Here is a 24,014-nt window from a genome sequence, read left to right on the forward strand (position 1 = left end):
TTAAACAATACCACATATATAATTTAACAGCTTCACAGGAGAAGTACAGTTGGTCTTATATTAAGAAAGAAGTCCCTGTCCCCCCATCCCCCAGGCATATTTTGGTCAGCCTGGAATGCATATACACAGAGCATGCTTTACTCATGGGTGCTACCAATGCAAAATTGTTAAATTACCTAAAAGTTATGGCAATTACAATTTTCTACACAAAGCACTGGTGTAAATTCATTTGCCTCTAACCACTCGATTAGAGTGCTCTGTAAAATTAGAAGGTAAAGACTATGTACTGGTGTCTTTAATGTCCATTGGTTGTTCCTAAAATCTTAATGCTATTACAAGTTTTGCAAATATGTTTTAGTAAGCACATTTCATACTCATCTGATCAAATATTTGTTTTATCTTCCGCATCTGTGAATATCATGTGAAGTGATGTGCAGTTAAGTATTCCCTGTGGTGGTGGTCAGGTGTGAATGTGAAAGTTAAACGAAGGGCTATAATTTTCATTCTTACCTTTGGTAATACAATCTTCTATTAATTAAATACACTGTGGCCTTCCAATGACAGCCTTGTGTGCAGACAAACATGAATTTCAATATGTTTCCTTCTTAGGCTGCCTCAAAAATGAAATTGTAGAAATACATTCACCCTTATTCAGCAAAGAATATTGAATGTAATGGAAACACTCATGCTTAAAGTATGTTGTTGAATCAGGTCCTCTGTACTAGTGTACCATTAATGAACATTTTTCCCCTGAACTTTTTGTTTTAGTTAGCTTTTTCATAGCAATTTCCTCATATTTTATTTTTGAAAACATCTCAGGTGACATTATTGGAGACCTATTCTCTGCCAACTTATGTCTGGGAACACAAGCCTGGGAAGCTGAAACCGTTCTAAAACTGAGATTTTCCCTGGAGTAATTAGTTCTGCCATAGATTTTTGCTGGGCATTGTCACATACTGCTCTAGATTCACACACAGAAACCACATTGTTGTTCAGTTGGCCTTGACTTGTGCAAATGGGTTGCATAGGCAAATTCTGTCATTTGTGAACACAAGTGATAGTGGGAAATATAATGCACATATGAACAAAGGTAATTTGTTCTTTTAAAAAATTCACATTAAATTTCAAGTAAAGGTTCCCATTCCCCAACCTTGTTTCCCAAGAAGATAAGCCTTAAGGATGGAGAATGTTTTGGACAAATCAATTGTACCTGGACCTTGGAGAGATTTCTGATTTAGGTTCAATTCAGAAATGAATAACATCTCCCAAAAGAACATTTTTTTTTGGCCAGGAAGTAAAAAGGTTCCTAATGTAAAATGTCAACCAGTTTTAAAGTGGTATGCTATTGCTGGACTTCCTTTGTTGTCTTCCTTCGTTTTGGCTGTCATCTTTTTGTTTTGTTTTTGCTGACTGGTCTCTTCATCTTCGGTTCCCAGAACCCAATTAAGCAAGGTTCTTAAACAATGGGACTACTCACATATTCAAAGTGCTGAAGAACGGGGCTGAATCGGGGCTGAAGTGTTCTAGTCTGTTGAAAGAGAAAAGAGCACTGTATGAAGACTCTGAATTTAGAAAGTCTTCTGCAAGGCTGAGCCCTCCAGTGAAGTCTATTAGATGAAAATCATTGAACTTCCTCATACTTGTCTCCAGAAGTACTGGGCTCATTAAAAGTCTGTTGATTTGTGCTTTACTGACACAATAATCATTCACATATATTTTTTACACCTAATCCCCAGAGTCCTGCACCATCCTGTGCTTATGCTGAACCCCTTTAGCACTCAGGCAAATATTTAATGTATGCTGCTGTTTCCTAAAAATAACTTGCTGCACTCCTAGTCCTGTAAAAATATCTTTTTGTCAAAATAAAATGTGAACTGTCATTCTCTAAAAAAAGATTCCTCAGCATCTGGAATCCTCCTATATCCTCACGACTGGGTGGATTTCCTTAAAATCCCAAACCACTGTACAGGAAAACAATCCCAGAGGGAATGTAATGGGGTAGCGTGCATGCCACAGTGCATCTCATTTGTCCAAAAGTACACAGTTCCTATTGCTTCAGAATTGCTTATAAAAAATAAAAGGTAATTAATATCTAACTTAACAAGCTAAATGAATTCAAAGCGGAGGTTTCTCTCATCACATGCTTTAGCAGTCTCACTGTCTGAAATCCTTTCAGCCAGGACCTCTTCTCCCAGTTCAATGTTAATTTCCTTGTCCTTCAGGTATTGGAAGGAGTATTTCGGGGCATCTTTTCCCCTTTCTTATAGTTCTCTTTTCTTTGAAAATCATCTCTAGCTGAGGAGACAGCCAGTACAGGGGGACAGGAGTCTCCAGATGTTTCTTTGCCCAAATGTAGATTTCTCACTCACAACCTTTTTCCTGCAAAAGAATTGCCTCTTAACCAGGTGATAGTCCATTTGATTTTGTTGATACCTGGCTAAGACGTCAGTCTGCCTTTTGTCTCTGAGGAATTGATTTGTGCCTGCTTTTCTAAACTTGGAACATGTCTCAGTAATGTTATACAGTAGAATCTTATAATTTCACATACAATGTTCCCACACATACTTGACCAGGACAATAATGATCAGAAAATTATGAGTTTTCAAATGATACCTCACAATGCATATTTTGTACAAAATATGTCATAGGCTTGTAAAAGGGGTGAACTTAAACTATCCAAGATTCAAAAGCTATCCAAAATTAAAAAGCTGTTTGAGGGAAAGGTGTCCTGAATGTCTGAGAATCAGGAGCTACTCAATTCTAATCCCAGCTCAGATGCTGGCTTTCTCTGTGACGCTGGGCAAATCACTTGATCTTTCTATCTCTTTTTCACCATCTGTAAAATAGGGTTAATAATACTTACCTACAGCACAGGGGCGTTGTGAGGATTAATTAGTTAGGGGTCAACTGTGGCATTAAGCCACAGTCTGTTGAACAGAGAGTTCGGAGGAGCGCCTGGGGCCATTGCACTTCTGGAAGCTCCGGGAGGGCAAGTTGCTGTGCAACCTTTGGAGAGAGTGTTGTGTATGTAGCTGCTATGCTGATCAATGCCCTGGCCCTACCCCCAACTCCCAGAACACTGTAACACTGGCAACAGCACAGATATGTAGCAGTCCTTGCGTGCCATACTGTTGTTTTGTCTGGCCCCTTCATGCATTCCGAAAGTGAGGAAGACTTATATTGCTCCTTTGCACATGAGACATTAATGTTTATAAAATCATTGAAGATAAAAGACCATCATTGCTATCATTAGAGATTCTGTGCTTAGTGGAGAATTAGGAGAAGTGGATCTTTGATTTCTGTTTAGCTTTGTTTATTTATAAAGTGGTATAAGGTGGCCTTAGTGTAAAGGAGTTTAAAAACAAAGTGGTGGATTTATGACAGAGGGAAAATGATGAATGAAAAAGAAATCTGAAAGGTCCACAAGAGCAGTACTTTCCCTCTGCTGTTTGCTTCAGTAGCCAAAATCCTTCAGCTTAAACATGTATTAATACCAACATTAGAGGTGACGTATCTCCAGGCCTGGGAACCCAAACTTCCTATACATAATTGGCATGTCAACAATGCATTACCACTGAAAATGCTAGTTTGGTTTCTGGTTATCTTTTCTGTTCCCCTTTTCACTTTACCTCTCTCCCTGGAGAGAAGATTAAAACCCAGTTTGGTTTTTGGGGGCTGTGCTGGCAGCAACTGGAGGATGAACGTTATACTAAAGTTACTACTTATTCCAGCTGCTTTCTGCATAAAACAAAACACTGATAAGTAGGCCCAGGGCCCACCCATTATAGAAAAGCCCAACAACAACAAGGTAAACTCCTTTTTCTTGGAGAAAGAGAACACTGCAGGGGGGGTTGAGTCGGCATATGCTGTCTAATATGAGAGAAATCTTGGAGCCCTGATATCCTTAATCCCCACCACATAAGTGTATAAAATTTCACAGCTAAACTGCCAGAAAAGCCAAGACCACACCAGGAAAGCCGTCTGCTTACAAGAAGATACCTGCCAGGTCTTGTCTGCCAAAACCTGGACTAATGAATGAATACACAATATCCCAATCAATCAAACTGGATTTGTCTTTGCCCCAGGTCTAGGTGAGGTCTGGTATGAGGTGACCATAACTGTCAAGCATGCAGTAGTTGTGGCCAAGAAACTGTCTGTACATTTATGCATTTATCAAGGCAGAAATGAATAGAAGGCTTTATTTTTTAATCAACTGTATTATATACACATGCATACACTGTGTATATCTACATATACACGTATAGTTATACGCAGAGAGTTATATGTACACACACGTATATAAATGCACACCGCACAAACATTTTATAGATGATTCTATGCAGATGAATACACATACATACATAAAATATACATCACACACACACTATTAGCTATTCCTTTGTCTTCCTTCTCCAACTTGTTCTTGTTCAGAGGGATTTTAGTCTGGAATACGATTTTAATACAGGCACAAGGAATATGGTGACATTAAGTATTGAGAAACAACAAACCACAGCTTTCTTTTTTTAACTGCAGTGGGAACGTTTGTGTCTAGAGTATTAATTCTCCATCCTAGTCACTACAGTCTGTCGGGTAAATAGACTGTGTTTTAATAGATGTGTAAATACTTATTTGAATGACAGAGTGCAAAGGAAAAGTGGCAGAGAGGTAAAAATAGGGTAAAATTTACATAGTATCTACAGTCACATTAGAGATTCTAATGGCTGTTGTAATGATGAAGGAGTCAACCCCACAAACACCAGCAAGTATAATGCTTACTACTATCCCATTATGACTGCACCCAGCAGTAAGCACAACATTTGACAATAAGAGGATCTGGCCCATAGGTGGTACATTTTATCTTCAGAACAAAAGTATACATAGGCTGAGTACTGCTCCACACTTCACAAGCAGCATTGCATTCTGGGTGCAGTTCAGGGAGCAGGGTGAGTCAGAGATTGGACTGAGGAAGGATAATTGATCATAGATTGGAATATCTCCCCGGCCTCCAGGAAGACCAGTGAACTGAAAGCCCCCCTGAAATGGGGTTGGATAGCACAGAGGATGGACAAAGTATCTTTTACCTCTCATGTAAGTTCAAAACTAGCTTAGGTCTTTGGGTCTAGGTCCTGTGTGTAACGACGATACAGTACACAGCACAAAATGGCTGATTTGGTGTTGACGTTAACAGTAGTGATTTATGGCACAAAACTTTGGGGATGCAGTACCCACTGACTCCTAGTTACTGCCTTTTGAAGATTCCTTTGTGGTTGCATCTATCAGGCCATACCTTTTCCACCACCCCTATTGGCAGGAATGGATCCTGGCATGTTGAATTTGATCTCCTTTGAAATTGGATGGTGAGTTCACTCCCCGTTTACTGTGAATGCAAAAGCTCAATGTAATGGCCCAAACACCTTGCACATTTAGGGGATTTTCAAAAGTGCTCAGTGTTGAGCCTAACTCTGCTCCCTGTTGAAGTCAATGGGAGTTCTACCACTGATTTTAATTGTAGCAGTTTGCCCAGCGCTAAGCACTTCTGAAAATCCCATCCATAGTCCTTAAGTCAAAATTTTCAAGCATTGTTTTACAATGCTTATATAAAATATTGATGATTAAAAATATACTTAAATCAATGCCTAAAACTGTCTTCAATCTTTAACGCTGCATTAATCCTACAGAGACTATCCTGCCCTACATGGCAAATTCCATTGAATAACACTGAGTTCCTGTAAAATGAACACCATCTTTCTTCAACAGACATGGACATTTAAGGAGACAGGGGAATATGGCTATTCCAGTGGCTAGCAAACTGGGTTAGAATTTAGGATATGTGGGTTCAATTCTCAGCTCTTCCAAATAGTCCTCTGTGACCTCGGGCAAGTCACTTTGTCTCTCGGTGAGCCAATTTCCCATCTACAAAATGGGGATAATAGAATTCCCTGCCTCACAGGGTGCTGTGGGTATAAATACGTTTAAAAATGTGAGCTGGTCAGATACTACCACAAGGCAGGGGCTGTATAAAAGTGCCCTTGATAGATTCATATTCTTAAAGTGTACACTGCATTTCTTAGAGCAGGGGTAGGCAAACTTTTTGGCCCGAGGACCACATTGGGGTTGCGAAACTGTATGGAGGGCTGGGTAGGGAAGGCTGTGCCTCCCCAAGGAGCCTGGCCCCTGCCTGCTATCCACCCCCTCTCACTTCCCACCCCCCTCAGAACTCCCGACCCATCCAACGCTCCTTGTCCCCTGACCACCCCCTCCTGGGACCCCGGCCCCTAACCACCCCCCGGGACCCTACCCCCTATCCAAGCCCCCCTTCTCCCTGTCACCTGACTGCCCCGACCCCTATCTACACCCCCTCCCGCAGAGAGGGCCCCCCCCCCAGGACTTCCACACCTATCCAACCCCCCCTTCTCCCTGTCCCCTGACTGCCCCGACCCCTATCCACACCCCCACCCCTAGAGAGGCCCCCCTGGGACTCCCATGGCCATCCAACCCCCCCTGCTCCCTGTCCCCTGACTGCCCCCTGGGACCCTTTGCCCCTTATCCAACCCCCACCCTTACCATGCTGGTCTGAGCAGCAAAGCCCTGCCATCCGGCCAGAGCCAGCCACGCTGCTGCCGCGCTGCCTGGCACGAGCTGCGGGCCAGTGTGCTGTGGGCTGCAGGGAAGGGGGGACAGTGGGGGAGGGGCCGGGGGCTAGCCTCCTGGGCCGGGAGCTCAGGGGCCGAGCAAGATGGTCCCGCGGGCCGGATGTGGCCCGCGGGCCGTAGTTTGCCCACCTCTGTCTTCGAGCAGTACATTTCTTACATACACTATGTATAGCACACAATATCCCTTTGACTTCATTGGCCATTTGAACACTAATGCCTGGATTATACTAGCTTCTTTGACATTGTATTGGATCCCAAAGCTCCCGTGGAATCATCTGAGATCATGCTTTCATATTAAACAGAGGGTCTGTTCTCCCCTAACTATTCACGTGTAACTGCTATTAACATTAATGAGAGTTATGCATATGCATCAAAGGGAGGATAGACCCTTAGGGCATCATATGGATGGCCCTGCAATGTTTCCTGAGTTTCAGAGGGAGTTTGTACAGTATGGCACACATTCTAATGGTTCCATTGACTTTGTATCACTTAGGTTGCTGGCTCTAATATGATGTTAATAGAAACTGTCTCATAATAAGATCCTAATTGTGTGTGTGTGATATTGATGCATACACTATATCTTACATATCTCTGCTCCCAAACCACTATCATGCACTCTCATAGGAACAATATAGCAGTGACCATATCAGATGACCTCTGCTTCATATTAGCAGTACTCATAAATCCTAATCTGGCAAATTCAATCTCTGTTGGCACCAGAAGTACATTTTAAATCTAGATGCTGCAATCCTGGGTCTCAGAGAGAAGAGTATTAAAGTAGCGCTGATACAGCTATCAGATCAAATACACTTTTTGTGATTCTGCCTGGGACGGATTAAAACGTAGGACCCTGTGATCAAAGGGCAGGGAATGAAAGCAATAGACTTGTCTGTGTCCTCTAGCTGCATAAACTCAATGCGTTTGCGTCTTTGTTTGCTCAGAGTGCACTGTCTAACACACTGTGTTTGGAACTACAGGTGATGCTTCCAAAACTACCTGTATTATGCAGATGATCTGCTAAAACAACTAAAGCGTCTGATCATTTTCAGTGTGAAAATGGAACAATGAAAACTATAGAAGCTGAGAGGCAGAGCAGTTCCCTGCAATTATCTGTCTGGAAGGAATACATTGATTTGACATTCCTAAGAAGTCACAGACATCGGATTTCATAATATAATTTGTGGAAGTAAAAAAAAAAAAAAAGCAAGTTAAACATTTGCCTAAGCACATCATGTTTACATGTGTTCAAAGAACTTTCTAAAAACTTTGTAGTCTCACCCAGCTGCATCATCTTTAAGGCTTGTTCATTGTCATGGGTTTGTCGACAAACTCACAAGCACATTCAAACTCAGCTTGCTTTGCTTTTGGGGATCTGTTCATAGGTCAACACTTTTTCTCTGGATGTTTAATGAACATACAGACGCAAAGAAGGACAAAAATAGATTTTCTCCCACAGGACACATGAATAAAGAATTAAACAAAGTCATTTTTTGCATGTGTCCTCAAAGCTACATGAAGGTAAAATAGATACAATCTGCGTTTCTGCAGTGTATCAGTTCATTTTGTAGAGAGGGGAGCAAATCATTTGCAACAAATAAATCATCCAATGAACTTATTTTCTTTTTTGGCTCATCAAATATCAACAAGCAAAACTCAATTTTCACAAAGATTTTTGTTATTAAAATTATTCATTTCAGACTTCTTATCACATCCCCCCTCATGCTCTCCACTTCTCCAGTAATGCCATGCTCAATGCCTTGTTCATCCACTCTTCCACAACTGCATCCTTTGACAAGCCCCCAGCTCCATGCATGGAAGGTCCTCCTAAGTCCTCCCATGGAGCCACTAGTCTCTTCTCACTCAAATTCCTTCTTCAGACTCTTTTTCTTTCCTTTTGCCCACAAGAATTGAGTCCAAGATACAACTAAAGCACTGTAATTATTTCTTACTATGGGATTCCCACTTTGTCCTGCCTATTATATAGCTGCTTTCTTAGAGTATAAGATCTTCAGAGAATGCACAATGTACAACAAGCAAGCACATGCACAGTTTGCAGCATGTCAGTGATCCCACTGAACTCAATGGAAACAATCACATGTTCCAAGTTATATCTGAGCCTAAATACCTTGCTGAATCAAGGCCAAAATGAAGAAGGTAAATATTCTTTAGCTCTCTCTGGGTTGATTATGAACAATTTTCCCCAAAGTCACAATTAAGGATTCAAGATGTACGACTTATTTATGATTGCTTAGATAAGTCACCTGGTATTGTTTCTCAATGATCAGGCAAGCATTTCCTAGTCATGCATACTCATGCATGCAAATAGATGCACGTGACTTTGAAATTCATTTTCCACATTCATGCTAGTAACGTTCATATGCGTGAATGTTTGCAGAATCTGAACACAAGAGTGGGTGTGAGCATAGCCAAAGAGATTGCATTGAAGAATGTCAGTGAATATCTGTGATCATTTTTTCAAAATATTCACCCAGCATTAAACATATGCCTTATATAGGCCAAGCCTTAGAGTCTCCAGCTTTAGAGTGTAAATGGCTCAACTGGACTTTTTAGCAACACCCATTGTTTTAAAATTTGACACATCAGAGTTAGGGGTGGACCAAAAGAGTTCAGAAAACCAAAAAGTAAATAATAATACTTCATTGCATTTTCATTTTTAAAGCACTTTAGAAACCTTATGTGATGTACTATAATTTGTATTATCCCCATTTTGGAGAAGGGGAGACTGAGGCAGAAGAGCTTTGCAAGGCTACAGAGGGAGGAGTAAGCATCAGCCCTGGGATTAGAATGTAGGAGTTCCTGGGCACTAGAATTATGCTCTGCTCTGCGTGTCCTCTCAAATATCTATGGGTAGCATGGGTACGTTAATTTGTATTATAATGTCATTGTCATAAATATAAAGGGAAGGGTAAACACCTTTAAATCCCTCCTAGCCAGAGGAAAAACCCTTTCACCTGTAAAGGGTTAAGAAGCTAGGATAACCTCGCTGGCACCTGACCAAAATGACCAATGAGGAGACAAGATACTTTCAAAACTGGAGGGGGGAGAAAAAAAGGCTCTCTCTGTCTGTGTGATGCTTTAGCCGGGAACAGAAAAGGAATGGAGTCTTAGAACTTAGTAAGTAATCTAGCTAGATATGCGTTAGATTCTGTTTTGTTTAAATGGCTGATAAAATAGCTGTGCTGAATGGAATGTATATTCCTGTTTTTGTGTCTTTTTGTAACTTAAGGTTTTGCCTAGAGGGATTCTCTATGTTTTGAATCTGATTACCCTGTAAGGTATTTACCATCCTGATTTTACAGAGGTGATTCTTTTACTTTTTTTCTTCAATTAAAATTCTTCTTTTAAGAACCTGATTGCTTTTTCATTGTTCTTAAGATCCAAGGGTTTGGGTCTGTGTTCACCTATGCAAAGTGGTGAGAATTTTTATCAAGCCTTCCCCAGAAAAGGGGGTGTAGGGCTTGGGGAGGATTTTGGGGGGAAAGACGTTTCCAAGCGGGCTCTTTCCCAGTTATATATCTGTTAGACGCTTGGTGGTGGCAGCAATAAAGTACAAGGGCAAAAGGTAAAATAGTTTGTACCTTGGGGAAGTTTTAACTTAAGCTGGTAAAAATAAGCTTAGGGGGTTTTCATGCAGGTCCCCACATCTGTACCCTAGAGTTCAGAGTGGGGAAGGAACCTTGACAGTCATCATACGCTAACAAAAGACTCCCTCTTGCCAAATCTTCAGTCATGTGACTTCCAACCATTGCCAACAGCTATTTGGATCAATTGTCATTTGGACTTTAGACATGAGTTTGGGGTAGAAACTGCATTGGCTAATGAATGGATGAAAATAGAGAGTCCACGCTAATTTTAACAGAGCGGTCAGCAACCTTTGATACCACTGACCATGAGCTTTTGTTGGTACTTTTGAAACCAGTAGGAGTGAAGGGAGTTGCTCTAAATTCATCTCTTGGCAGTCTCAAGGGTGGTTTTGGGCAACTTCTCCTATGCCCTGGAGGCTCTTTCATGTGGGCAAGGATCCATTTAATTACACCTTTGTCTATGAGACAGAGAGAGAGATCATGGGACAATGTGTGTAGCTTTTGAGGCAGAAACAGTATCTTCTTCTGAGCTAATCTTCTCCAGGGTTAAATTGCTTTAACAACCTGATTAAATTGTTCAAGCAGTCGGTTGATGGGCAGTAAAATATTCCTCCCACACATGGGAAGCTAGCAGTGTCCAAATGTTCAGAAGAATCCAGAGTTTTCCAAACTGATTCAGCCCTTCTCTTTTTTCCAGTGTCTTCAGTAACATGCTGGGAAAGCAGTGAGACTGCAAACCAAAGAGAGAACTGCTGCAATTAAATATAATTTTAAATGGCATGAAATTAAGTAAACCAGAATGAGAAAATAAACAGAGGACCCAAATTTTGATTGGAGCAACTCTCCTGACTTCAGCAGACTTATACAAAAAAGATATTTGTCTCAGTCTCCCTTTGCCTGAATTCTTGCTGTTAGCTTTAAAGAGCGTGTGTGTGTGTGTGTGTGTGTGTGTGTGTGTGTGTGTGTGAGAGAGAGAGAGAGAGAGAGAGAGAGAGAGAAAAGTGTATGGAAATCAATGTTTCAGCTTTCACAAATTGACATTTAATGAAGAGTTTGAAAAGAACCAACCTTTCATGCCCCACAGAATTACTGAAAAAGATCTTCTGTGTTTGCAACCTTGTTGGCAGTCGGGCTGCCTTGGGCAGCAATAATTTTCAGTCAGAGGACTGCCATAAAAGCCTGAAAACCCACAGAACTAATAGAAACCAGGCAGAGAAAGTAAAGACTAAACCAGGAATTCATAGGCAGAGGCTTCCAGCTTGGTTCAGCTGTGTGAGGTCTGGCTGAGTCACGCACTGCCACAGCTTGGACTGGTGCATATAGCTTTGCACCAGACTGAAGGACTTGGCCTGTGTCGACTAGGTCTAGGCTCCAAACACTTTCCTGGTGTGTTTTCATCCAAGGGCGCATATTTGCTAGCAGTCTCCCTGACGGCTAAGGAACATCCCTGTTTTTAATTCTCTGCCCCTCTACGTTTAAGTTCCCATAAATATCATGGGAATTAATTTGTGCGTGTCCCTGTTCTAAACTGAGGTAGTGCTATGTATGATGTATCTTTATGCTTTCGGAGTCTTTATAGTGTATAAATCTAACAGGTAAACCTTTAGGGAATGCTGCAAGAAGAGTAGTGAAAGAAGACATGCTGGGAAATGCGGGGAAGGACACAGGTCTGATTGCATTAACATATAAACATGGACCGAGAATAAGACCAGTATGAGTCACTTGCCACGAGAAAACAGTTCTGGACATTGGCCTCTAGGTTTTTTGTCTTTGTAGACAAATGTTGATAGATATTTTACATTAAATACTATTCATCTGTCAGGAAGAGGGGGAAAAACAAAAGAAAAAAAACCTGATGTTGTAGCTTATTAAAAGACGAGAGAAGCCCTGTTCATTTAATTCTTTGCAGTTAGATCATATTTTGTCTGTTCTTAGAAATGGATCTAATTAAGTTTCTCACACAAGGCTAAAACCAAATGGGATGGGTAACTCACAATTTTTGAGGTTACACAATTATCTCCAGCCAAAACTTCACTTTTGACCAGCCTGTGAGCTTGATTCTGCAGTCCTTACTCAGGCAACAGTCCCATTGGAGTAAGAGCTGTAGGAGCAGGCAATGTTTGCTAGTGGACCAGCCAGCTGTTCTCCGTCATTGTCTGAGGCCCAGGTGACTGCTGCATGATTCTCAGTCCTCCACGCATGATTTAGCACCTCAAATCACTGCAGTAACAACAGGATGAAATATATGAGTGGAAAAAATAAATGAGATAAATATGTATGTTTGTGAACTCTGTACATGCACATGCAGAAGGAAACCATTTAACTAGGAGGGCATCTGAAAGAGGATTTTATATCCATCTCTATATATAGCTACACAAACACACACACACACACATATACACACACACACACACAGCTTGAATATAAAAGAAACAAATGGATACAGTCAGCTTTACCTGCAGACATTTTCAATTAGTGTATATTAGGTAAGACAGGGTGTGGGTTTTTTACCCTGATGCAAGATGTAGCCTGATAAAAGGCTGGACCAGGAGCCAGGGAAGGAGCTGGAAACTTAAGTTTGGCTCTGCTACTGACTCACATGGTAGCCTCAGGCATATTTCTTAAACTTGTTGTGTCTCAGTCTCTTAATCTGTAAAACTGGGATGATAATAATTTGCATACCTACCTCACAGGGATATTGTGAGGATAGGTTCTAATTAGGCACAGATGGATGGAAGAGAGTGTAAGATGCTCTCCTCCTCTTAGCGCATCTGTGGCAGGTAAGAAGTAGCCAGGGACCTGCTGCTTTATTAACCCACTGGTGAGTGTTTGTTACGTGTCCCTTCCCTGTGCTGATCCACACAGGATAGGAATTGCCAAAGCTAAAGAGTCATGGTTCTTTAGCTCAAGCTGTAGCATCTTAAACTCTTTAGCTCTGGAAGTCCCTGGTTCAATCCCCAGAGTGTCAGCCAAGATGGTGACAATCACATTTACACTCCATGAGCACAAGAAGAGGTAGAGTTTGAGCACCAGACACTCCAAAGGGGTGAAACAGAGAAAAAGAGCATATGCAATACTCCCCTAAAAAGAGATGGAAGGACCCACCTTTGTCCATGCTCCTGCCACTCCACTGAAAACGTTATACCCTCCTTGTATGCTTCACAGGTACAATACCTCTGGGGAACTTTCCTTGGTACAGTGACACCTCTACCCAACCCTCCTTTTTCCTAGGGTAGCTGTGGCCCATAATGCAACAATAGAGCCCTTAGTGTTTCTATAGCTCTTTGAAAATAGAAGGTGTTATATAAGGCCCTGATCCAATGGGAGTTCTCCCATTGACTTGAATGGATTTTGGATCAAGCCCGAAGTGCTCAGTATTATTAATGAACAGAAAAGGCTCACATTGATTCCACCTACTTACCCCATTGGCATTGTTACAGTTTTTTCATGTGATCCTGGTAAACATTTCTCACCAGCCTATTGTGATTTTCAGTTGCAATTCACCAATGGACAGATGGACTGGTGAAAAAAATCTTCTAAAATCAATAAGCCCATTGTTGTAGATTATTGGGAGAAATTAGAGATGGACCCAAACTGAAAACCCAGATCTGAACTTTCTATGAAACTTTGGGGAAGTCTGGATGCAGATACTGACCTGAAATTTTTCGCTGACTCCTATCTATCTGACTATCTCCTACACCTACAGCAGGCTCAAGTAAAATTGCAGACCCAAGCACCCTTGAGATTTGGGAATGCTTGAGATCCCAATTCAAATTGCATCATTTACCTTCATCTCCAGTAATAAACATAGAATTTAAGAAGTTAAACTGTTTTCTTTCAGTTTCAAAACAGAAACAGAAAAAGCCAGGGTAATTACTTCAGCATCTTTTATGTCTGCTATAATTTACAAACCTCAGAAAAAGCTGAGTGGAAGGAATGACCATCTCTGGGAGAGAGAAGATGAATAAAAAGAATGCCAATATTTCACATAGATTTAAGAAGAAAAAGCAAATCTGAAACCTTCTAAAAATTGATGAAGGGTAAACCTTGAAAGTTTGGAGTTTTTGGAAGTTCAGTTTAGATAAGAACCCAAAATTTCAGCTTGTCTAAATGGATGCTCCAAAGCATGTGTGATTTTAAAGACTAAATAGGCATGGCAGAGCTTTCCAGGCTTGCTAGGACTCTGGGATATTAACAACATTGGAAAATCTAGTTATGGCCAAACCAGACTTTGCTTGGATCAGTTACAGGGAGTTTATATTAGTTAGAGTCATAGAGTTTAAGGCCAGAAGAGACCATTAGATCATCTAGTCTGACCTCCTGTATATCACAGGCCACCAACACCACTCAGTGCCCACACGCTAAACTCAACAACAGAAATGAGACTAATGTATTACAGACCACAGAAGAATAGGCAATTGTGTGCCACTGGCAGAGAATAGGAGGGGCTGAGGTGCACCACTGCTCAAGGCCCCAGCAATGGCAGGGAAATAATTAAATGAGATATACCCAGATAATTCTGGCAAGTTACCCACACCCACATACACAGAGGAAGGTGAACTCCCCACAAAGTCACTGCCAATCTCACCTGGGGAAAATTCTTTCCCTACTCCACATATGGCCATCAGCTAGATTTGAGCATGTGGGTAAGAACCAGCCAGCCAAGCACCTGAGAAAGAATGCTTAGTTCTACCTCCAAGCCTTGTTCCACCCCACTCAATGTGCCATCTCCAGCCATGGCCATGCCTGATGCTTCAGAAGAAGGAGGTAAAACAAACAAACAAAAAATCCTCCCAGAATACACTAGAGGGAAAAAAAATGTCTTCCTGACCTCTGCTAGTGGCCAGCTGAGACCCTGAAGCTTGAGCTTTATGAATAAAGGATTGGGTTAATTTTGGTATTTGGACTGATTCTTAGCTTATTTGGCCACCCTTATGAAGAATGCACTTACAATTCATTCTATACAGCTGAGAACTCTGGGGCTTCCCTGAGGATCAGGGTGGCATGGTGGTCTCTATTTGTCTGGTATGCCCACATTGTTTTTCAGGATAGTTTGCAATTCAGCACAGAAGACTTCTTACACAAGTGAGAAAACTCCAAAGTCAGCAGAGGGCTTTTTACCAAAGTCAATCCAAGTATTGAGGACTCGTGTTCTTTTCTAGTTCCAGATCTTTTAAAACTCTGTTTAAAAGTGGTTTCAACCTTTTTCCTTCTTTTTATATTCTTTCACTTTGGAGCATCACAGATGCAAACTGCAGAGTCAAGCTGAATATCAAGCATGTGGGAGTTTTTAGAGTTAATTTTTTTCAGCGGGAAGGGGTGATTTTGCTGGGTGTTGGTCACTTCTATGGCAAAGAACTTAATAACAAGACAGTACAGTGCATATTGCATTCCTGAAGGTGAAATGGTTCTAAAAGACAATGAAGTTAATAATGCTAAACTGAGCCAGGTTAGTATCTGGACGGATATTTGGGATGGTTCTTATTTTGTCTGGACATCCAACCTTAAGGTGAAACTTGTGCCACTCTCTGAAGCTAGCTGGCTGCGACACTGTCCAATACAAAGGAAAGGGACAGGTGATTTCCCTATGCTCTTCCTTCCTCTCTTGTCCCTGTTTGAGTGACTAGCTCCATGTAGCATTTGTGGCTACATGAGTACAAAGACTGCAGTTGCACCTGGCCCCTGCATGGGTAAGAAAATGGGAAGGAAGAGGCTGCATGTGCCCTCCCCAACTCTACACACAGGGGCAAGCACAAACTTGACTCATGTTTACCTGACTATTCTGAGTCCATTGAGAAGAAAAAGCCTGCAGTGGTTTATTCTGGTGACTTTAACACACACTATGTTAAACCCAATGGGATTTTTTTCCCCAGGAAGTTTCATGGTTAAAAAATGAAAACAAAAAACTGCTTGGTCCCACAGACTTGAGAGCCAAGATATTCACATACAGTATAGGCCAAATCTTGAAGAGCTATATGACACATTTCTGCTGCCTGAGGATGCCCGAACATCTACACACACTGCACAGAAAACCTCTGTGGCAGCTGCCCACATTGCCCCATGGAGGGAGTTGGTAAGACAGGGATATTTTCGGGCCGTAGCCAGTGTCTTTGAAAAGAACACGAAAACACAAGTGCCAGGGAAGTAATGGAGAGTAATGGGCAATGTCCACTACCCCTCCCTCAGTGCCCTGCGGTGAGCTAGCTAGAGGCCAGGTTTGTGGCTTTGAATGCCTTGGAGCTCTTGGGATCAAGGATTCCTTTCCTTCGGCTTGTGGTGCTTCAGAGCATTTTCCACAAAGCAAATCTCTTTTACACAGGCTTTGCCCCGCATCTCAGGATTTTATCCTATACTGATTAGAAGACAATTTTCCCCGTGAGAGAAAAATACATCCGAGTTTTTTTTCCTCTAGACATACTTTTTGTTTTTAAACCAATACAAAACCTTTTCAGAGTTTTGCACACATTCACACTTCAGTGGCATGAGTGTAAATAAAGCAGAAAGCTTGCGCAAGTTCAGCAGTATTAACTTCTTACTTACACTCAACTGGGCATTTTAAAATGAAAAGTTTGGGTGTCTTTCACAATAGCAAAACCTTTTAATGGCACGAGAGAGGCAGGGGAACTTCACCAGATAACTAAATCCATTGATCTCTAATCCTTTGGGCCATAGTTACTCTGGAAGAGTTGCATGAATGGCTTCGATCCAGAACCGCACACTGCCAAAAAAACGCTTAGTACGTTAGCAGCCAGCAAAAATGTAAGAGGTCTGCTCGGCATGTGGGAACAACATAAAAAGAAGGGGCTTTTTAGCTTAGTCTGACAAACGTCAGCATAGAACGCTGATATTAAAATGAAATGGCAGAAATTCTCAATCATATCTTGGATGCAGGGGGACTTACGTGTGCTAATTAAAAGGGACGGGGTGGCACTCTAGGCTGCTCTGTTGTAAGTTTCTTCTCAAATACTCCAGTTGAAAACCTTCCTCAGGGAAGAAGCTGCTATTAATGTGCATTTCTTGCAGGCTGAAACATTAAAATTAGAGTTCCATTGAAGGCAGATGCATTTCTTCTGTTTAGGCACAAATACAACAGTCATTCATATCAAACATCAATTATTCTCTTTCTCAGTGGCAACTGGATATTAAGGAACTATGAAAAAATTATTCAAATATATTTATGGGTCTATATTAGTACCCATATACAGACATATCTGAATGCATTTCACTCCTTCTTTATAAGTATCACTATAATATAGATAGGAACTAGCATCAGAAATAGGAATATGTTAAATAAATGCTAATATCGTGCATTATACATACATTGATAATCTTATAGAAGAAAAGGCAGCAGCTCTTAAATGTAGTGTTTTCAAAGCACCAGCTGTTAAACTGTTGTTAAATAATAACGTTAGCACTTGGTATTTTTTCTGTTACTTTTTTGTACTACTGTATATCTATTACATATGAAGTAGTTGCTATATTTCAATTTACTATAGTATTATAGATATGTATGCACACACACAAACATATATCAAGTATACACGATATATAAATTACTTTAACCTTCAGTTTATTGCATTTGTATTATTTGAGGCAAATTCTAAGTTTGTGACAACAGTCTTGCAAACAAAATTATTTATAGCCAGAAAAGTCAGTGAGCCAGATTTTCAGCTACAGCTGAAGAAAACCCAGCACAAGTCAAACATGGATGTGTGTATCCCATTGGTGTGGCATAAAGATCCCCTTTGCACATCCCCAGTCCTCAGGCCATAGTGTTCAGGGCTGCATAAATTACCGCCGTGTCAGGGTTGGTCTATGCTATGCTCATTGTCACTGGCGTCACGTAATCAAAACTAGAGGTAGAGATCGACAATGTTTAGGGGTGTCTTGGGCACCTCACGTCCAGCAACACCCCGTAATGTAGCAGCAGTGGAAGGCAACATAGTCTCTCAAATGGTTCTATGCTGCTAAAGAGTCCTGCTTACACTGGGGTGACCTCAGAAGACCAGACACACTGACTCTTCAGATAAAGTGGCTATACCACACTGGAGGATTTGATCCAGAATTTGTGTAAGCAAATGGCCCTTGCATTTGCAAACCATCTGTTTGTAGGCACAAATGCTGTCTGTGGGAGCTAATTCAGTGGCCACAATTGGGGGTGCCTTGGAAAATTCTACTCTGCATATGAGTTTGTTAGCTGAAGTGAATTCAATGGAAGTTAATCCTCTCAACACATCACAGGATGCATTCAGCAACTTGCAGCGTGGGCTCTACTGGTGTGATTTTCAGACATGCAGAGCACCCACAAAACACACTGAAGTCAGTAGGAACTGTAAGCACCTTTGAGAAAGAGGCCATCTACCTGTACTTCATTGGGATTAAAGACCATGCACAATGTAAATGTAAAATATTAATAGCCCATATATAGAATAACTGCATGTACTTATTTTTCTGCACTATTGAAAAACCAGACAACAATCTCCAATCTTATTCTACCAGCTTCCTTTTTTTAGTTTACACTAATGAGATATTACAATATGCTCTGTAAATCAGAGGCAGTGATAGAATGCGCTCCAGCTCTTCATGTTCTCCCATAACAGAGTACAATGGAACACTGGCACCAGGAATCAAGTACATTCAATTGTGTAATATCTTCCCAGAGCCAAGTCCTGCTTCTCTTACTCATGAAAAAATCCTATTTAATTCAATGGGCATTTTGCCTGAGAGAAAGGAACAACAGAGAGCCCACACTGGTACTCACCATGTATTTCCCTGCAGAGATGCGAGAACATATAAAATGCTGAGTTCCTGCTGGTCTACCTGATGCCTATAGGTCTACCCCCTTGTAGGGGAAATTTGATTATGTGAAGAAAAATTAAGCAGGTAATAAAGAGCATTGTGCAAAAGATTTTTGATGAGCCTTTTTTCTGCTCAGCAATTAGAAGTGTTAAACATAGAGCTTCAACCAAAACACGTCCTTTTATAAACTGGGTTTTATTTTTAAGCAAGGTATTTTTGAGCTTCAGTAAATAATATTAGGTGCTCATGAAAGTAGAATATGTAGAAGCAACATGGGCCAATCTACTTTGTTCGCCCAAAACGTACACGTTCCCAGGAAGGCTTTTCTCTATACAGCAGTGTGTCTGATTTGCAGACCTTTAGAGCAATCTGCCCTTTCCTGTCTAAGATGAGATTTTAGTCGATCAAGTGAATGAGAGCAATAGTTGTTTTGGGGGGTTTTTTTTAGCTCTTTAACAAGCTTCAGGGGTATCAGACTGGCCTCTTGGAAATGTTGGGGATTTTTACTCCTTTCTTCTGATTATTAATCTAATCACAGTCCACCTGGCTTGTTTGAACAGTTATTATTGCTGTTCTAATAAAATCCAAGTGCATCTATTAAGGCATGAATTCTAGATAATGATCCACCAGCCTTTGCTTTTTTGGACTCCAAGAACTGGCCTGTCGAGCAGACATTGATTTTGAATGGTAGAATAACTTATCAGATTTCTGGCAGAGGCCCAGAGATGAAGCTCCTGATTATGCTATGGACTCAACACACCTGAGTGCACAGCCAATGACAACCCCCAGAGAACTTTCTTATGTTTTCACAGGTGGGCTTCAGCTAAATTAGTAATGGGATCATGTCTCTGATTCCTTTTTCCCTTCTGGCTTACCCAAAACACTGACATGGTATATTTGTCACTTTAGAAACTTTATTTTATATTTTCTGGAGTCCTGTTAGAATGACTGCCATATCTTTGCTGCCCTCTGCTCATGCAAGAACCAAAGCACTGACAGCTGACCATAAACATGTTGGTTTCCCATTAGCTGGTGGAATTTTAAAGCTGAAGAGTCCTCCTACTTCCTCGCACCCCCCCCCCCAAAAAAAAAGTTTTAAAATTGAGCTTTCAAAAGGTCACACTGCAGACATATTAATGCCAATGCACTTTTCAACTCACGTTCCTTTAGGAATTATGGATGGTTCTTTTCACCTAATGATTTTTTCCACCAAATAAAACAGTGTAAAATCTATAGGCTTCAAGGAAGATTTCTGGTCAGAGTTCTTCACAATAGATCTGGTCCTTCTGCAGTGGGGATGCCAATATGCATCCCCGTTGGACCTGACCCCACACGCCAGCTGAATGCTGGTTCAGAGATACAAAAAACAGCATTCTACCCCTAGAGGATCTATCTATCTATGACTCTGGAAGGAATAAAGAGTAGACAACTTTTATTTGGAGAATTTTAATTAATAAATAATATTCCTCCTCTTTATCTACTTTCAAGTTTAAATGGATAGTTCCGTGGTAATAATAACCTAATTTCTGTATTTATAGACTACAGGCATGTACCATAGCATCACATTTTGATGTAAATAAAGTGCCCCATTTTTATAAAAAAATCAAATATTATCACTAAAGCTATTCATTTGCATTCAGAAGTAATTAAATATCAGCCAGGATTGCCATCTACTTGCTAAAATTACACAAACAAAAGTCTGAATGTTCCATTTTGTTTAGTGAAGGTGGGAGATATATGGGCTGCATCCTCTGAGCTCTGCTACAACCGGCTAACAGGAAAAATATTGGTCAGGCAGAAATGTCTAGTTTTGTAGTCAATTTCCAAAAAGATTTTTAATAGTTATGCAGTCAATGTTCAGGTGGTGGTACCATTATAAAATCAGTGTTCGTGAATTCAGCACCACCAGCTTCATGTATGACTATGCTGTTAAACAGCCAACTAAATCCTAACCCTAGGTTGGTATTCTTAATTTCCACAAGGGAGTATAATAATAAATTCTTCATTTTTTTCCTCTAAACTGGTGAACTGTGACACAGTTATTTTGCAACTTAACAACTCTGCAAATTATTCTCATTTCCACTCTAGCATTACTCCTCACTGAGCTCATTTAACTAGTGTTAAGTGTAAAACACTTTAGCAAGGTAAGGTTTGTGTATCCACAAAGCTAGATTAATGCACAAGAATAATTTCTGGCACTGGTTAAACATCTCTAGCACTGAACTTCAGGAAAGTAGGATTGATGAGTTGAACTATTAGGTGCTGAAGTGTAGAGCAAGAAGAGACGGCGTCTTTCTTGTGATAATTGAAATCATTTCAATTCATTTCCTTCTTGGTTGGACAGAAACATGTTTTCAATAGTGAAGAAATCTTGAGGGAATCCATTGACCTAACCAGTCATATAATGCAAGAAGTTAATGGACAAAAATGATATTCATCTTCAGTTTATAACAGCATTTTATTTCACAGAACTTAAACTCTACACAGGCAAAGTGTATTATAAGAGCAACCAATACACGGGTAGATATGTGACCTTTGTTTTATGTAACAATTATTGTGTCTGTGGCAAAATAAAATAAAAAAAACTAACATAAATTTTGACGCCAAGATAATAAATTATAAATTATGAAAATCTAAAGAACCAAACAACTTGTAAGCAACAGTCCTGTCTCTTAGCAACGAGCCAGGGAAAGCAGCTTGTTGATAGGAATAGAGCAGACAGGATTGTTTTGCAATGATTACCACCAAGGAACCAGGAACAACATTTTAACACCTGCCTCAGGGCACTTCTCCACCTAGCTATCCATCTCTCCAGTGGCCCACAAAGCCTGGGCTGTGTGCCAAAAGGCTTCTGAGGCCTACCTCTTTACCAGAGCAGGACCACTGGAAAAAACAAAAAAAAACCACACACACAAAAAAACCCCCGACCCCAGAGGAAAGATCAAAGAGGTGGAGTTCAGGTGTGTTGCACACTTGTGCCATGATTCTACTCTTTTAAATGCTTTTCTATAAACAATGTGTGATCATCAGTGTAAATGTTAATTTCCCCCATCTCTGTCCTTTTAGTGTTGTGTGTCTCATTTAAAGTCAGTGTTATGAATGAATGTGGACAAGTATTTGATATTGTGCCAACTTTTTGTTGTTGTTTTATTCTTAAAAATCCAGCATTAAAATCTGGAGTAAATGTTGTTTTCAAGAGCATAAAGTTATTGTTTCATTGGCATACTGATCATAGCTGATTTCAATGGTGTGCAAAATGAATATCTCCAAAAATACAATGCAAGCACATGAAAGGTTTAAAGGGGTCTGGGTTGTAATAGACCTCAGGCCCAACCTCTGAGGTGGCTCATTCTCCCAGATGGAGTGACCTAGCCAGTGCAGAGAGGCTGTGGGGGGAAAGGGCAAAAGATAAGGAGGAAAGAAGAGGGAAATGTGGAACCCTGGGAGAGGATGGGTTAAGATGCAGAAGGAGAGAGAAAACAATGGGCACAAAGGAAAGAAAATAAAACAGTGTGAAGATAAAAAAGAGAATGAAAATGGGAGATGGAAGGAGAAAAAGGAATGGAGACGTGGAAAAATAGAAAGAAAAAAAATCAGTAAGCAAATTTTATTTCCCCTGCAGAAACGAATGCAGCACAGAATGGCTAAAAGGATCATTTAATTCTGATCAGCTGAAAACCTGTCACTGACTTGTGAGACCCAGTGCTTCTTTCACTCTAAGTCCCAAGTGAGTCTGTGCATTGATCAAAGTCTGAAAGCCAGCTTAGCCCATAACCCTCTTTATTCCACAATATACCTGAATTTGTTAGGTGACAGGATAGCGTTAAACATACTTCCATCAACCTACCTCTACCGCTGTTGGCTGTAACACTTATTGGACCAAAGTGCCCAAACTTGCTAGGAATATGTGGAGCTGAATGGTAAGGCATTCATTTGGCAAGAAATTGTGGCCTAGAAGTCAAACTCCATTTTTAATTTGTCCCCTAGATAAACTGATTTCACCTACATTGCTGAATGCACATTCCTGCTACTATACAGCAACATTAAACAAATATCTGGGTTAACCCACCTCAATTTTTTTTTGTTTGTTCTTCCTTAAACAAAATCCTGATGGAATTGGTCACTGTGTCCTCTAAGACTTTGAGGCTCACCAGGCAAAAGTGGGCTTTCTCCTTCACTTTTCTTTTGGTTGATTGAAGATGGAGTCCTGCTCACTGCACATCCCTATGTGAGAGAGTTTAACACAGTACCTCCTGGCTGTACAGTCCCAGCATGCAGTGCAGCACACTGGCAGCAGTTCAGCTGAAGACTAAAAATTTGGCTCAGTGACAGCAGAGCTGCCAAGAGTTGGCAACAAGAGACTCAGGGAAGCAGCAGGCTGCTAAACCCTTTCACATTTTTAATTAGATCCACACACCCATGTCTTTGAGCTATCATAAATATACAGATGACATAGAGAGCATTATTTGGGGTAAAAAAGAAAAAGAAAACTCTACTGTGGTATAGCTTACCTTATTAAAATAATTTACCTACAGCTAGTCTTTGGAACAGAGGGGGAAAAAGAAAAGGGAATAGTGACATTTAGCTCAGATAAAAGTCTCTCTTTAACTACAGTAAATTCACGCCACACACTGTAAACTCAGGTCCCAGGGATGACTTGACACACAGACTTATTTGCAATAGCATCACCAGGAGAGGGCATTATCGGCAACTACTGCAACATGTAATTTCCCAGCAGAGCTATACGTTGAAGCCATAAGTATTCTTATGTGTATATCTTGCTATGATGTTTGTTGTTAAAACTATTTGTTTTCTTTCCCTTGTGCTGTGCTTACTATTTTCCAAATACCTTGGTACATTCAAAGCCCCTCCTCCCCTCTTAACTCCATAAAGAGGCTTTTCTCATTCAATTCTTCTTTACCTTCTGACTTTCTTCTGCTCCTGTTCTCAAAATAAT

The 24,014-nt window shown here is 40.7% G+C and overlaps 1 long non-coding RNA gene across 1 annotated transcript; it reads right to left on the reverse strand.

Annotated features, from left to right (window-relative positions):
* Nucleotides 1-1,063: 1,063 nt before the first annotated feature.
* LOC141990186 (uncharacterized) lies at nucleotides 1,064-23,497 on the reverse strand. The gene is made up of 3 exons (XR_012640102.1): nucleotides 23,127-23,497; nucleotides 17,160-17,282; nucleotides 1,064-1,528 (listed from the first exon to the last, which is right to left on the reverse strand). It is a non-coding gene; the product is annotated as an uncharacterized LOC141990186 (long non-coding RNA).
* Nucleotides 23,498-24,014: the final 517 nt, after the last annotated feature.

The sequence above is a fragment of the Natator depressus genome, chromosome 6 (genome assembly GCF_965152275.1).
Source record: "Natator depressus isolate rNatDep1 chromosome 6, rNatDep2.hap1, whole genome shotgun sequence".
NCBI lineage: Eukaryota > Metazoa > Chordata > Testudines > Cheloniidae > Natator > Natator depressus.